The sequence below is a fragment of the Chiloscyllium punctatum genome, chromosome 34 (assembly GCF_047496795.1).
Source record: "Chiloscyllium punctatum isolate Juve2018m chromosome 34, sChiPun1.3, whole genome shotgun sequence".
Classification (NCBI taxonomy): Eukaryota; Metazoa; Chordata; class Chondrichthyes; order Orectolobiformes; family Hemiscylliidae; genus Chiloscyllium; species Chiloscyllium punctatum.
In genome coordinates, this window is record NC_092772.1 from 19617176 (window position 1) to 19632683 (window position 15508).

Genomic DNA, 15508 nt, shown 5'->3' on the forward strand with positions numbered 1-15508 from the left:
GAGCATTTGTGTCAGAGTCTAGTATTTGTGAGCCATCTTCCACAATTCTCAGCATTTGTATGTAATTTGTGACCTTCCCACAGATGTGTAACGTCACTGGATTGGCCATGCTAACATGGTCGCAGTGTGCAATTTAGGTGGGTTGGGCTAGCCATGGTTAATGTGGGGTTATGCGGGTAGGGTGGGTGAGCAGGTCATTGCAGACTCGATGGGCAGAATAAACTCTTTCTGCACCCACGGGATTCTGTGATTCTAACTAGTTTTGATTGTTGTTCATTCAACTCAGATACATATGATTCCTTTATGATTCTGTGGGTGCTCACTCACTCATTTCCTTCAGTTTTACATCAATTTCACACTGTATGTGAGGGTGGGAATGGATTTGTAAATATAAATACTCCAATCAAAACCCCTCACAGGTCAGGAACTGTTTCTGCTACTTTCATCACTCACAAGGAAGAGGAAAATAAAGGTTCAGTCACAAATCTCACAGGAACATAGCGATTATAATCACCAGGAAAGGCTGAACAGGTCGAAACGCTTTTCACAAGAAAAGAGGAGCCTCAGAGACAGCCTGGTACAAACAGAAAGCATTGTGTCTGTGTTTTCAGAGTTTTGAGGTTGAAATCTTTGGGTTGGAAGCATGTTTCATTGCCCCAGATCATCAAAGGTGATATCTAAATGTGCATCTTTCTTTCTATCTGTCTGAGTTAACAATCAGTTGGACAGGTCAATGTCTGAGTGTCTTACCAAATCCCTGATTGAAACTGTCTCCGCCCACAAACTCAGCTGCCTCACCACTCACTAGGTCATGGAGAAACTCTGCTGTTACAATGAGAACTGTCTTTGCTGTCACCGCTCCTCATGCTTCCACCTAATCCCCACTTCCCTTCATTAAATCCCAGCTACCTCTAGTCCACCCATGTGGACATGTTGAAGAGCATGACAGGAGATTGGATTGAAACCAAGAGTTCAATAGCCAGAATGAAATAGGAAGAAGTCAATAAAAGGTGATTGTGGATCCTAGGGGATACAGACTCCAGGATTAGTCTTTGTGGGCATTCCTGCAGTAATACACGACAGTATTCCATGATGAGAGTTAAACCCGGGTGGCAGGAGAGGGAGCCACTGAACATTAGTAAGTTTATTTCAAACACAGGAGGTTTGTTCAGTCAGTAACAATGTGTTCGATATGGAGGTGAATTGAGCAGTGACGGGAAATGTTACCACAAGCTGACAATGGAAAACTTTCCTTGGAACAGGAGGAGGCCATTCAGCCCCTCGACTTTGCTCTGCCATTCATGATGATCATAGCTGATGTGTGACATAACGTACAATTTTCAAAACCCTCTAATTTCATCAATAAACTCCTCTGCAACAGACAAGATGAGAATTGGAAAACTAAACATCTGCACATGCTGGGAAAAACTGAAAAAAATAAAAGAAATTGCTGGAAAAATTCAGCAGATCTGGCAGCATTTGTGGAGAGTGAACCTTTCAGGACCAGTGACAAGTCAGGTGACCAGCCGCAGCTGACCATTCTGCCTGTTCTGGAACACTCTCTGGAACAAGTTCTGGTGTGAGATTGTCAATGATAACTGAGAGAAACAGGAGGACGGGCTCAATCAGAATAAGGAATTCACTTCACCCGAACAGTGGGACACTCACCGACACAGTCACACTGCAGAGAGGCATTTCACCTGCCCCACGTATGAGAAGGGATTTACTCGACCTCACAATCTACTGAGGCAGATCTCATTCAGATGCTCAGTGAAGAGAAGGGATTCAGTTATTCATCCCACCCCCTGAGACTCCAGCGTGTTCACACTGGGTAGGAGCTGTTCACCCCTCTGTGTGACAAGAGATTTGCTGCGTCTTCAACACGATTGAGAGCCCAGTGAGTGCTCACAGGGAAGTGGTTATCCCCCTGCTCCATGTGGACTGCAGGACTCTGATTCTGATGTTACTGTCCATCAGAGTCAGGAGTGGACCTTGTACATGATGACACTGTTGGAGTATTGATGTTATTGTTAACCACATTAACTGGGCTGGAGGTGACTGAACTTACATTGCCACTTTCTGAACCTCAGGATGTCTCTCTGGGCAGTAAGTCCCCACAAACAGCAATGTGACAATGAGCAGGGATCATCTGTTTTGATTTAAATTGTGATTGTAGCACAGCTGCTTCACAGCATCAGGTACAAAGTTGGAGTCCAGCCTTGTCCAACGGCCTGTGTGGAGTTCCCACATTCTCTCCATGATAGTGTGGGTCCCCTCCAGGTGTTCTGGTTTCCTCCCACAGTCCAAAGATGTGCAGGTTAGGTGGATCAGTCGTGCTAAATTGTCCACAGGATCCAGAATTGTACAGACTAGGTGGATCAGCCATGGGAAATGCAGTGTTACAGTGATGGAGTGCTCTGGGCGTGATGTTCTTCGGATGGTCGGTGGGGTTTGATGGGCCAATGCTCTCCTCCCACACTGTAGGGATTCTATTCTATGATTGAGGATAAATGCTACACAGAAGGGTGTCCTTGGAAAAGGAGCATGTGGTGTGGATCAATGCTCTCGATGCCTTTAGATAGAAGTGGGCACCGCAGGGGATATAGTGCTTTATCTCCATCGCTGCCCCCTCCCCACAACTCTACTGTGATTTAGTCCCTTCTCATTCTGACACTTGTAATGGTTTGTTTGGCCCGAAATGGGCTTTGTTTGGAAATATTCAATTGGTTACACAAATGGTTGACTGCTGGTGATTATATGTCTAGATTAGAGTGGTGTTGGAAAAGCACAGCAGGTCAGGCAGGATCTGAGGAGCCGGAAAATCAACATTTCAGCAAAAGGCCTTTTCCAGCATCCCTCTAATCTAGGCTCTTGTTTCCAGCATCTGCAGTCCTCACATTTGCACTGCTGGTGATTATATGTTAACCAAAAGCAAAATGGCGTACTGATGATTTTGATGGTGGGTAGATTGCTGTGCTCACATTTCTGGGTCGGAGAAATGGGGAAAAAGAATGCTTCACAGCTAACAGAACGAGAACTGAAAAGCAGTTAAATCAAACCAAAGGTTCAGACAGGGAGGGAATATTTCCCTGGAGTTTGAGTAGCTGGAAAGTGATTGTGTCCAGGAATAGACAGGATTTTGTTTTACAAGGGTTGAAAGTTTTAAAACTGTTATATTCAGACAGTTTACGTTATTTTCTTTAATTTTATTTGCTGTGCAAAATAACTTTTACAACATTTTAAAACCAAAATTTACAAACCTTTTGTTAAAGATAAATGTTAAATAAAATCCATCAAACCATCCCTCACTGAAAACTGTTGTGGAAGTGCAATCTCCTGGAGAATCCCTGCGAACTCCTTCCTGCCCAGGCTCCATGACTATATACAGACCTGGGGGATAGCAGCAGGAGGAGACCATTCAGCCTTTCAATCCTGCTCCACCATTCAATGGGAAACAGCTGACCATCCAGCTCAGTCTCCTGCTGTGTTCCAATCCCTTTTCATGACTTTACCTTGAAGAACTATATCTAAGTCCTCCTTTGGCTTCACTGCCTTTTGTTCCAGTGATGTTGCTGTGTTACTGTGTGGGTGTAGGCAGGGGTAATGTGATGGTGCTACCTCCTGGAGGATGCACTCAGCGTCCCTCATCATCCTGCAGGAACATCAACTGGGGTTCAGCAACTAGAGATAGAAACCATTTCCAGGATATGGGCATCACTGGCTCAGCCAGCATTTATTCCCCATCTCTAGTTACCCTTGAGAAGATGGTAGGGAGCTGCTGTCTTGTACAATTCACAGTCCATTTGGTGCAGAGAGATCGAAAATGCTGCGATGAGAGTGTTGCAGGACTTTGGCTGAGTGATTCTCTGTCTTTGCTTCTTCAAATGCTGGTTAACTTAATCATGATCTGCACATCACTTTGAGATTTCAGTCTGCAAATCTTCACCATCTAGCACCCTGTATAAAGGAATATGTACATGTTAGAAATTCAGAGCAGACAATTCTACTTACTCTTTTTCCCTTTCTTCCCTCAAAGCTGTAACCCTCCAGCCCACTTACTCTCTCCCATCATTCTGACTCTGCTACCCCCTAATGTACACCCTCCCCATTCTCATGGAGTTACTGATAAACAGATCCATGCCACCACTTCCCGTCCCTGGTTAGACTCTGCACCCTTTCTGAGTTCACTTCCTTTCCCTTCAGTTGCTGCAAGTGAATAATGTAACAGCAGAATGAAACAAAAGGAAAGAAAGGGAGTTGGCAGATCCTGGACAGAAGAGGAACCTTCAATCTGGGAGAATGGATCAGATCCTTCTTCGTTCCCCATTAGTTGATTCCGACCATTACAATGAATTGGGGATGGAGAGTGGTCCTACATGGATGTAGTGATACTTTGACCCCCTCCCCCAACAGATCAATACTATGAGTAAATACGTTCCTCCTCCAGCCAATCACAGTGTGAAAAACTTTCCGCAAAGCATATTTACCCAAAGCACATGCTCCAAAACCCGCACACATTTTGTACATGTACAGTGCCGTGTTTCCCCACACACGTGTGGTCCCTGCCTCAGGGATTGTGGGAGTTGTAGTCCCCATGACGCCATTGGAGCCCTGTCTCTGGAAAGTCAACGAAAAGTGTAGACTGGAGGGTGTTGTGTATCTGATCCCCATTCAGACACACATAACATTTGGATTGTCACTGGGTTTTATTGAAACATCTGCTTCCACAACCTGATTTTCTGATGTAAGGAATATAGATTCAGCCAACTGGGGTGTGGCGAGAATAATAGGAGCAGGAGATTTTAAGCAGAGGTGACTCAATGGTTAGCATTGCTGACTCACAGCGTCAGAGACCTGGATTTGGTTACAGCCTTAGGCAACTGTGTGGAGTTTACACGTGCTCCCTGCGTCACTGCGGGTTTCCTCTGGGTGCTCGAGTTTCACCCCACAGTCCAAAGATGTGCAGGTTAAGTGGATTGGCTATGCGAAATTCCCAGTGCCCATACCTGTGCAGGTTAAGCCATTAACCATGGGAAATACAGGGAATGGGTGAGTGTGAATGGGATGCTCATGATAGGGTTGGCGTGGACTCCATGGACGATTACCCTATTTCTGCACGGTAGGGCTCCTATTCCATTCTCATATAGAAGAATGTACCTATCTCAATGTGCTGTGTATCTGTGGAATTCCCTATTCAAAATGCGGTAGATGCTAGGACAATGAGCAAATTTACTGAAGAAATACAGATGTTGAATTTGCAATGAATTGAAGGGTAAGAGAGAGCAGGCAGGAAAATCCAGCTGAGACCGAGGTGAGCTCAATCAGCATGGTATTAAATGGTGGAGCTGCATTGCCTCTCCTGTGCCCAGTGCTTATCTTCTTGCGGTAATAACGGAAAAGCTGAATCCAAAACTCACCACCTTCACCAAAGGAGATTTTTGGAAAAAGCAGGATAGTCAGGTGGATTAGCGTTTCAAACTTCGAAAGTAAGGAAGCATGTGGGAGAAAATGATTTTTCAATTTTAAACTGAGGTGAGTTAGACCGGTTATAGTCCAACTTATTTAATTGGATCATGATGAAGGAGCAACGCTCCGAAATCCAGTGTGCTTCCAATTAAACCTGAGGGACTATAACCTGGTGTTGTGAGATTTTTAACTTTGTACACCCCAGTCCAACACCGGCATCTCCAGATCATGTAAACTGAGGGGAGACAGTGATTTATGGTTTTAGACTGTTCAGTACATTCACACCGTCCAGAATACTCTGTTTTGAACATCTATCCTGTACTTTATTACAAAGCCAAGGTCTCTGACAATGAAAACCAAAACATCCAGGTAACATGGCCTCACCTCGTAATCTGATAAAAGACTTGTGATAAATCTGGTTGAATTTAGAATACAGTTGGAAAGCGGGAAGATTAAATCCAATCCCAAGATCCTGTGTTTAAACAAAGGAGACTACAATAGGATGAGGCAGGAGTTGGCTAATGTAGACTGGAAGCAAAGACTTTAGGGTGGGACAGTTGACAGACAGTGGAGGAATATCAAATAATCTTTCAAACTGCTCAGCAAAATTATATATCAGTGAAAAGGGAGGACTGTAGGAAATGGAATAATCTGCCGTGGGTGGATAAGGAAATAAGGGAGTCTATCAAACTGAAATAGAAAGCATTCAAATTGGCAAAGTCCAAGAAGAAACTAGGAGATTAGAAAAACTTTAAAGATCAACAGAAAGCTGGATGGGATTGGGGGAGAAAAGTGATGAGCAGCTATCCCCAGGGCTGGAATAGCAGTTTACACTGCTAGAGGGGAACCTATTATTTGGGGAACATATGGCCTCTGTAATTGTTGAAGCACTTAACTGTTACCATAGAGATAATCCTGATCAAGTGCAAAATCTCAGCACACTCCAAAAGCTTGTACTTCCAAATAAACCTGTTGGACTATAACTTGGTGATGTGTGGCTTTTAACTTTGCCCACCCCACTCCAACACCAGTTCTTCCACATCAGAATCCTGATAGACAGCCCCACGGAAACTGAAGTGCCTGTCAGATACCTGACTGAGCCACAGGGCCGTGAGGGAGGGGTATGTGGTTTAACCACAAAGTGCTGAGCTTAACTCGACTTTTTTAACTGCCATTGCCATGGAGATAATATTGAGAGACAGCGTCCATTCAAAACACAAACCACAAAGGTATAAGAATGGGAGCGGCACATCGGACAGGCGGGGAGTTACCTGATGCTGCCTGGAGGTGTTCTGCATGTACACTATCCAGGTAACTGCCATGTCTCATCAATAAAGACTCAAAGAAGACCTCTCAGAGTTCTGTGCCCAGTTATTCCTATCCAGCAGGGTTCAGGAATATGAGTACACAGCAGTCAGTCTTCACAGTGGAGGATACGAAGAACATGCCAGTAATTGATAAGGAGACTGAGGAAGGTGAAGACCAAGGAACAACCATTATCACGAAAGTGTTAGAGCTGGGCAAGCTAATGGAGCTAAAGGTAGACATGTCTCTTTGCCAGGATGGAATACATCCCAGGGTACTACCAGAGGTGGCGGGAGAAATAGAAAATATATTTGGAGTCAGAGTCCTACAGCAGAGACAGGCCCTTTGGCCCAATCTGGCCCATGCCGGCCAATATGTCCATCCACGCGAACCCATTTCCCTGCACTTGGCCCATCTGCATCTGACCCTTTGCTATCCATGTATTTGTCCAAATGTCTTTTACATGTTGTTAATGTACCCACCTCAACCACTTCCACTGGCAGCTCAGTCCATATACATACCACCTTCTATGTAAAACAGTTGCCCCTCAGGTTCCCTTTCATAATTTCTCCTCTCACCTTAAACTGATGCCCTCTACTCCTTGATTTCCTGGGAAAAAGACTGAGTGCATTCACCTTACCCAAGCCTGTCACAATATTATACACTGCCAGAAATAGATCTCCCCTCTGTTTCCTCTGCTCTAAACAAAAAAGAATCCTCGCTTGTCCAACCTCTCCCTCTAACTCAGACCCCTGAGCCCATTTCTTCTGCACCTTATCCAGTTGAATAACCGAAATCTTCACTGCATTCATCACATTTCCAGTGTCTCCCCACGGCGCTGGAACAGACGTGACATCGCCAACGGATTACAAGCCATGATCGAAAATTAACCCCATTACAACAATCCCGTTTTCATTGTATTTTCCATGGTGCAGGTATCCTTCTGTCTTTCTGGTTGCATGGTTAATTAAAAACTTGTCCTCATACAAAACAAATCTGTAACTTCATTATTCCTGGGAAATGTGACATGTATTTTCAGACTTTTAAAAACAAATGAAAGCTCTCTCCACATTCACCACGCTGACATGGACTTGGCTGTGTCTCAGTAATTTTTCCAGTCACATTGACACTTGAAATATTCGCCCACGGACAGAATACACACCTTTCTTTCCACATGAAAAGGCCAATGATATTCAGATCGGCACGGATTAAGTAACTGTCAAAACTGAACATGAAGTTCAATCTGAATTTCTCATTCACAAATCTGCCCTTTCAGTACCCTACAACAGAGAAAACAAGTCACCACCATTAACACAGGATGGAAATTCATAAGACAATTATAGTATTAAATTGTAGTTTCTTTGTTCCCCCAAAGCTTTAATTCTCAGTCTCACAATTTCTCCCTTCTGTGAACTGAAATCCAAACCAATCTCCTCACCCCTTTCCTCCACACCCAGTTCTAATGCTCTCTCCTCTCGTTGAATTCAGCTTCTTAGCTCCTGCCTGCAGACTAAGGACCAAAACAAAGGTGTGGCACAATGGCACTGCTGCCCCACAGCGTCCGTGTGGAATTTGCATGTTCTCTCCGTGTCTGCGTGGGTTTTCTCCGGGTGCGCCGGTTTTCTCCCACAATCCAAAGATGCATTGGTCAGGTGAATCGGCTAGGCTAAATTGCCCATAGTGTTATGTGCATTAGTCAGAGGGAAATGGGTCTGGGTGGGCTACACTTCCGAGGGTCGGTGTGGACTGGCTGGGCCGAAGGGCATGTTTCCACACTGCAGGAAGTCTAATCTAATCAAATCAATGAATCTGACTCGGAGTCTCCTGGGTGTTGGTGAATCCTCCCCCCACCACCCAAGGTTTCCTAGTCAGACCAACATTGATTTTTTTTTTCCCAATCTGGAACCTCTTATTTATTTCCTCCACACCAACCCTCTGATAAGAACCATCCTGCACACACTGGACAAATCACATCTGGTTGAACTAAAATGAACCAAATTAGAACTTTAATTGCAGGCCTACCTTTGTTCCTTTCCATAACATTCCTGAATCTTCACCTGAGTTCTGATAACTTTCTGCAAAATGCTCCCCCCACCGATACGCCGACCACTTGTCACGATACCAGGGCAGGGACCAGTCCCCTGGGTCCTGTTCTCAGAGGGAGGAAGGGAGGGAGCAGCCAATGACAGATTAATCCCACACATCCAAAGCCTCCCTCGCTGGCACTGACCCATACTGCACATACGCCAACAATTGGCCAGCACTGCGCCCGTGCACAGGTCTCCCCTCCTACAGAGCATGCTCCAGATCACACAGGTGCCTGGGTGATTGACAGCAGCTGTGCCCAATAGAGTGGAGGGGGAGGGGCTGCAGGACTGGAACAATGGGATTGTAAACAACGAATGAATGTGGAGGACACTTGGGGATGGACAGGTCAGTGAGGGACAGGAGCAGTGCAGCAGCAGGAGGGAATACTGGACAAACTGAGTAATGGGAGAGTCTGACAGGAGAGAAACGACAGGATGGTTCTGTTTGGAGACTCAGGCAGGGACAGCTGGGAGACAGTATGGCCTGGTGGCTTGGGCATGATTTCCAATCAGCCTCTTCAAAGCCGCTGTTACCAAACTCTGAACCCGATTCTCTTGGTCCAGAGGTAAGGACACTACCGCCATTTCTTGGTGGGCTAGTGGAAAGAAGGGAAGATTTTCTCAATCTCACTCACATGGAAACTCCATGAGCTCCTCCCACTTACTGTCTACGGTGGGAATGGAGGAGACAGAGCAACTGGAAGGGGGTTAGGGATATAGGGACTGCCTTTCAAAAGGAACTCATCTGTGTTGGTGTTATTAACAAGACTCAGTACACAGTCACCAACACAAAGTTGGTGTATGTGAAATTTATCCAGAATATTAACACCCATAACTGGGTGACGCAGACCCCAATGTACAGAGTTAAGTCCGGGATATTAATAACGGCTTTGTGTGTGAGAAATCACGTCTCATGAACTTGATTCAATTTTTTTGAAGTAATAACAAAGAGGATTGATGACGGCAAAGCGGTAGAAATAATCTACATGGACTTCAGTAAGGCATTCAACAAGGTTCCCCATGGGAGACTGGTTAGCAAGGTTAGATCTCATGGAATACAGAGACAACTAGCCATTTGGATACAAAACTTGTTCAAAGGGAGAAGACAGAGGGTGGTGGTGGAAGGTTGCTTTTCAGATTGGAGACCTGTGACCAGTGGGATGTCACAATGTATCGGTGCTGGATCCTGAAATGTTCATAATTTATATAAATGATTTGGATGTGAATATAGGAAGTAATGTTCGTAAGATGACCCCAAAATTGGAGGTGTAGTGGACAGTGAACAGGATTACCTCAGATTATAATGGGATCTTGATCAGATGGTTGAATGTGCTGAGGACTGGCAGATGGAGTTTAATTTAGATAAATGTGAGGTGCTGCATTTTGGAAAAGCAAATATTAGCAGGGTGAATACACTTAATGATAAGGTCCTCGGGATTGCTGCTGAGAAAGAGACTTTGGAGTACAGGTTCATAGCTCCTTGAAATGCAGAATCACAGGTAGATAGGATAGTTAAGAAGGTGTTTAGTATATTTTCCTTTATTGGTCAGAGCACTGAGTATAGGAGGTGGGAAGTCATATTGCGGCTGTACAGGGCCTAGGTTAGGTCATGCTTGGAATATTGCATGCAATTCTGATCTCTTTCCTATCAAAACAATATTGTGAAACTTGAAAGGGGTCAGCAAAGTATTACAAGCATGTTGCTAGGGTTGGAGGATTTGAACCAAAGGGAGCGGATGAATACACTGTTTTCCCTGGAGCGTCAGATGCTGATGGGTGACCTTATAGAGGTTTATCAAATCAGTAGGGGCATGGATAGGGAAAATACACAAGATCTTTTCCCTGCGGTGGGGAGGAGGCATGATGGGGGATGGGAGACAGAGGGGAGACACCGAGAGGGGGAGGGTGACCATTATTTTGTAGATTACAACACAACCCTGTTCCTGTTCTCTCCCTATCCCCTTCAATCCCTCTGAAGGGCTCAGAACAAGTGTACAGTCCCTGGAAAGTAGATTTTCAGGGTGATCAAGTGCTGAAGGTCAGCTACCTGACCTGCTGTGCTTTTCCAGCGCCACACTTTAACACAAGCTGGAAGAACAACACCTCATTTTCTACTTGGACATCCTGAACACCTCTATCAAATTCAATAATTTTAGGCCCTGAACTGTCCAATGTCCTAGCGCCCTAGCCTCTTAACCCACACACCAGTCCTTGTTATCATAGAGCATGCCATTACACACTACCTATGGTTCGCCACTAACAGTCCTCATAAACAGCTATTCACCCTCCCCCAGCCAGTTCGTTATCCACTCCGTTGTCCAACTGCTCCCATCTCTTTCTTTGGACTCTATCCCCACCTATCATGTACTCCTTAACCCCTACCTTCTGCATAAAAAGTGACATTTCTTTTCAGTCACATCGGCTCTGAGGAAGGCTCAGCGAATCCAAAATGTTAATTCTGATTTCTCTTCTCAGATGCTGCCAGACCTGCTGAGCTTTTCCAGTACCTTTTGGTTATTGTGAGATTTACAGCATCCGCAGCTCTTTTGGTTCTAATTTACCAGGAATTTCTAATTCAGGTCTAGCCACCTAAAACCGTGTGTTTATCAACACTCCCAGTCCATACAAACTCAATTTCTCTCCCAATCTCTGCTGTCGCTCTCATTCCCTTCACACTCACGGAGTACACCCGCACCATAGTGACAGTGCACCTGCACAGTTTATGGTCACATGCTGGCCCACTGGACCCACCCCTCATTCACTCCCATTATCTGGAGGATCACATCAACTCTCCTATTGGTCTGAAGCTGCCATCAATCTCACCGGCCCCATTGTGACACGAGTTGTGCGCTCCTCCCAGGAGTATTGGAGGCTGAAGGGTGACCTTATAGAGGTTTATCAAATCATGAGGGGCATGGATAGGATAAATAGACAAGGTCCTTGCCCTGGGGTGGGGGTGTCCAGAACTAGCGGGCATAGGTTCAATGTGCGAGGGGAAATATATAAAAGGGATCAGAGGGTCAACTTTCTTCACAGCAGGTGGTGTGTGTATGGAATCTTCTGTCAGGGGAAGTGGTGGAAGTTGGTAAAACTAGACCATTTGGCATCTGGATGGGTGTATGTATTGGAAGGGTGTAGTGGGATGTGTGCCAAGTGTTGGCAAATGGGACGAGATTAAGTTCGGATATCTGGTCAGCATGGACTAGTTTGACCAAAAGGGCTGTTTTCATGCTGTATATCTCTATGGCTCTGCACTGGCATGAGCTTCAACATTCAGTGAAAGGGGGCAGTATCACAGAGTAGAGGGACTGGGGGCTATTCAGCCCATTGGGGCTGTACTCTCTCTCTCTGGAGATGGTGCCAGTCTGTCCCAACTCATCTCCCATTTGCCTGTAAGAAATCTGCTCCTAGTTGAAATCACTGCTTAACTTTCTGAGTTCCAAGGAGAATTATCCGACCTTCTGCTAACTCTCCACATAGAGAAACGTATCTTATTTTAATGTTTCAGTGTTATCGAGATGTACAGCACAGAAACCAACCGTTTGGTCCAACTTGTCCATGCCGATCAGATATTCTAAATTAATCTCGTCCCATTTGACAACACTTGGCCCATAACCTTCTAAACCTTTCCTAATCACTTACCCAATCTTTTAAATGTTGCCTTTTAAATGTTGCAATTGTTCCAGCCACCACACTTTCTCTGGCAGCTCATTCCATACACATAGCACGTTCAGCTTGAAAACAATGCCCCTCAGATCCCTTATAAATTGTTTTCCTCACTCCTTAAGCCTGTGCCCCATAGATTTGGACACACCTAACCTGTGAATAAGATCCTGGTTGATCACCCTATCCATGTCCCTCACAATTGTATCAACCACTGAGGTCATCTGTCAGCATCCGATGCTCCAGGGAAAACAGCCCCAGCCTATTCAGCCCATCCCTATATAGCTGAAACCCTCAACCCTAGTAACATCTTTGCACATCTTTTCTGAACCCTCTCAAGTTTCACAATATCATTCCGATAGCGGGGAAACCAGGACTGAAAGCAAAATTTCAGAAGTGGCTGAATCAATGTGCTGAACAGCCACAAAATGCCGTCACAACTCGTGTACTCAATCCACTAACCAGTAAAGGCAAGGATACTAAACGCCTTCTTCACTACCCTGCCTATCTATGACTCCACTTTCAGGAACTATGAACCTGCACTCCAAGATCTTTGTTCAGCAACGCTCCTCAGGACCTTTCCATTAAGTGTATTAGTCCTGCCCTGATTTGATTTTCCAAAATGGAGCACCTCACATTTTTCTGAATTAAACTCCATCTGCCACTCCTTAGCCCATTTGTTTGAAGTCCCATTGTAATCTGAGGTAACCTTCTTCCCTGTCCACTGCACCTCCAATTTTGGTATCTATGTAAAGTCACTGACCATGCCTCCTATATTCACATAGAAAACATTTACATAAATGAAGAAAAGCAGTGGACCCAGAAACGATCCTTACAGCATATTGCTCATAGAACATAGAACATTAAAACACAGTACAGGCTCTTCGGCCCTCAATATCGCGCCGACCTGTCATACCAATCTGAAGCCCATTTAACCAACACTATTCCATGTACGTCCATTTGCTTGTCCAATAACGACTTAAATGTACTTAAAGTTGGTGAATCTACTACCGTTGCAGGCAAAGCATTCCATACACGGACTACTCTCTGAGTAAAGAAATTACCTCTGACATCTGTCCTATATCTATCACCCCTCAATTTAAAGCTATATCTCCTCGTGCTCGCCATCACCATTCTTGGAAAAAGGCTCTCCCTGTCCACCCTATCTAACCATCTGATTATCTTGTATGTCTCTATTAAGTAACGTATCAACCTTCTTCTCTAACGAAAACAGCCTCAAGTCCCTCAGCCTTTCCTTGTAAGACCTTCCCACCATACCAGGCAACATCCTAGTAAATCTCCTCTGCACCCTTTCAAAGCTTCCACATCCTCCTTATAATGTGGGGAACAGAACTGTACACAATACTCTAAGTGCAGCCTCACTAGAGTTTTGTACAGCTGTAGCATAACATCATGGTTCCGGATTTCGATCCCCCTGTTAATAAAAGCTAAAACCCTGTATGCCTTCTAAACAACCCCGTCAACCTGGTGGCAACTTTCAAGGAAATGTGTACCTGGACACTGAGATCTCTCTGCTCATCTACACTACCAAGAATCATACCATTAGCCCAGTACTTTGCATTCCAGTTACTCTGACCAAAGTGAATCACCTCACACTTGTCCGCATTAAACTCCATTTGCCACCTCTCAGCCCAGTTCTGCAGCTTATCTAAGTCTCTCTGTAACGTACAACATCCTTCGTCACTATCCACAACTCCACCAACCTTCGTGTTGTCTGCAAATTTACTAATCCATCCATCCAGGTAGTTTATGAAAATGACGAACAACAGTGGACCCAACGCCGACCCTTGCGGTACACTACTGGCAACTGGACTCCAGGATGAACGTTTCCCATCAATCACCACTGTCTGCTTTCAGCGAGCCAATTACTGATCCAAACTGCTTTATCTCCCACAATCCCATCCTTCCGCATTTTTTACAATAGTCTACTGTGGGGAACCTTATCGAACGCGTTGCTGAAATCCATATACACCACATCAACCGGTTTACTCTCACCTATCTGTTTGGTCACCTTCTCAAAGAACTCAATAAGGTTTGTGAGGCACGACCTACCCTTCACAAAACCGTGCTGACTATCCCTAATCAAATTATTCTTTTCTGGATCATATCTCTTATAACCTTTTCCAACACTTTACCAACAACTGATGTAAGGCTCACTAGTCTATAATTACCAGGGTTGTCTCTACTCCCCTTCTTGAACAGGGGAACCACATGTGCTATCCTCCAGTCTTCTGGCACTATTCCTGTAGACAATGATGATTTAAAGATCAATGCCAAGGCTCGGCAATCTCTACCTTGGCTTCCCAGAGGATCCTGGGATAAGTTCACTGGGCCAAATGGGTTTTATCTATTTTCACACTCTGCAAGATTTCTAATACCTCTTCCTCATGAGCCTTAATCCCACCTAGTCTAGTAGCCTGTATCTCAGTAATCTCAACAACATTGTCATTTTCTAAAGGGAATACTGTTGAAAAATATTCATTTAGTGCTTCCCCTATCTCCTCTGACTCTACACACAACTCCCCACTACTATCCTTGATTGGTCCTAATCTTATTCGTCATTCTTTAAATACCTATAGAAAGCCTTAGGGTTTACCCTGTTTCTATCCGCCAACAATTTCTCATGTGTCCTCCTGGCACTTCTGAGCTCTTTCTTTAGGACTTTGCTGGCTATTTTGTAACCCTCAAGCGCCCTAACAGACGCTTCACATCTCATCCTAACATAAGCCGCCTTCTTCCTTTTGAAGAGAGATTCCATTTCCTTTGTAAACCACAGCTCCTGCACTCTACAGCTTCCGCCCTGCCTGACAGGTATATACTTATCTCGGACAAATAGGACCTTTTTCTTGATCTTTGAGGGTCCCTATTCTCTGCCTGCTTACTCGTTTATCCTTAGTGTATTTCTGGAATCTCTGGATTCTCTGGGAACCTATTTCCCAAAGCTCTCTCATGTCCCGTTTTTGCTC

General features: G+C 44.8%; 1 long non-coding RNA gene across 7 annotated transcripts in view; it reads right to left on the reverse strand.

The window, feature by feature from the left end:
• Window positions 1-3185: 3185 nt before the first annotated feature.
• LOC140458773 (uncharacterized) overlaps window positions 3186-15508 on the reverse strand; it is a 32538-nt gene continuing 20215 nt past the window's right edge. For 4 of the 7 annotated variants that reach the window (XR_011953682.1, XR_011953685.1, XR_011953679.1 and 1 more), the window contains 2 exons: window positions 7934-8051; window positions 3186-3957 (listed from right to left, as the gene is read on the reverse strand). This is a non-coding gene — a long non-coding RNA (uncharacterized lncRNA). Of the gene's footprint in view, window positions 3958-7933; window positions 8920-15508 lie in introns of all 7 variants that reach the window. The other 3 variants (XR_011953683.1, XR_011953680.1, XR_011953684.1) reach the window with 3 other exon arrangements.